The following is a 1,871-nucleotide window of genomic DNA, read 5'->3' on the forward strand; positions in this document are numbered from 1 at the left end:
GACAGGTGAGCAGAAAGTTCCCGTTCTCCGTGTGTTATCACGGATAACACACGGAGAACACACATAGGCCATAAATACGGCTCACGGACGGCAAAATGCACCTCTGACACGTCCGTGAAAAACGTGCGTGGTTTTTCACGAACGTGTGAAAGAGGCCTAACAGGAAGGCTAAAGTGACGCCAGGTGCCTTTTGGAGCATTTTTGCTTGAAAAACTGCAAGCAGTTTGTACACAAAACACACCAAAAAAATGTAAAAAAAAAACCAGAAGTTTATACAAAAACACCTCAAAGACGCCAGTAAAAAAACAACACAAAACACATAATAAAAAAAATGTAAAAATCAAACAGAGGTTTAAACAAAGACAACTAGAAAATGCCGGTATAAAAAAAACAACACACAAAATACAAAGAAAAATTAAAAAAACAAGCAGAGGTTTATACAAAAACAATGGAAAAAAGCCAGTAAAGAAACAACATAAGACACAGACAAAATGTAAAAAAACAAACAGGTTTATACAAACACAATGGAAAACGCCAATAAAAAACAACATAAAAATGTAAAAAATACAAACAAATAGGATTTTATACAAAAACACCTGGAAAACAGCAATTAAAATAACACATAAAAAAAGTAAAAAAAAACCCCAAATAGTAGTTTATACAAAACCATCTGGAAAATGGCAGTAAAAAAACAACACAAGACACAAAAAAATGTAAAAAAAACAAACAGAGGTTTATCTGAAAACAACTGGAAAACACCAGTAAAAAAGCAACACAAAACACCTAAAAATGTAAAAAAACAAACAAATAGAAGTTTATACAAAAACTTCTGGAAAACAGCAGCAAAAAAACCAACACAAAATACATAAAAATCAAACAAACAAATAGGAGTTTATACAAAAACACCTGGAAAACAGCAATTAAAAAAACACATAAAAAAGTAAAAAAAAACAAATAGGAGTTTATACAAGACCATCTGGAAAATGGCAGTAAAAAAACGACACAAGACACAAAAAAAATGTAAAAAACAAACAGAATATGAAAACAACTGGAAAACACCAGTAAAAAAGCAACACAAAAGACATAAAAATGTAAAAAACAAACAAATAGGAGTTTATACAAAAACTTCTGGAAAACAGCAGCAAAAAACCCAACACAAAATACATAAAAATCAAACAAACAAATAGGAGTTTATAGCAAAAACTCCTGGGAAACCGCAGTAAAAAAAACAACACAAAACACATAAAAATGTAAAAAACAAACAAATAGGAGTTTATACAAAAACTTCTGGAAAACAGCAGCAAAAAAACAACATAAAAAACCTAAAAATCAAACAAATAGGAGTTTATGCAAAAACTCCTGGAAAAATGGTAGTAAAAAAAAACAAACCACAAAACACATACAAATGTAAAGGAGGACCCAACTGCTGACACAGAGATATAAAAAAGCTAGACTGCTGTTTGCCAAAATAACGTGAGTAACCAAAATCCTTCTGGGAAAGCATCTTGTGTACAGAGGAGACCAAGATAGCGCTTTTTGGTAAAGCATATCATTCTACTGTTTACCGAAAATAGAATGAGGCCTAGAAAGAAAATAACACAGTACCTACAGTCAGATATGGTGGAGGATCGGAGATGTTTTGGGGTTGCTTTGCTGCCTCTGGCACTTGGCGCCTTGACTGTGTGCAAGACATCATGAAATCTGATCACTAAAGGATTTTGGGTCACAATGTAGTGCCCAGTGTCAGAAAGTTGGGTTTGCGTCCTAAGTCATGGGTCTTCCAGCAGAACACTTCAAGAAGCCCCCAGAAATGGATGGAAATAAAGTGCTGGAGAGTTCTGAAGTGGCAGCAATAGGTCCGGATCTAAATC

Source organism: Anomaloglossus baeobatrachus, chromosome 4 (assembly GCF_048569485.1).
Source record: "Anomaloglossus baeobatrachus isolate aAnoBae1 chromosome 4, aAnoBae1.hap1, whole genome shotgun sequence".
NCBI lineage: Eukaryota > Metazoa > Chordata > Amphibia > Anura > Aromobatidae > Anomaloglossus > Anomaloglossus baeobatrachus.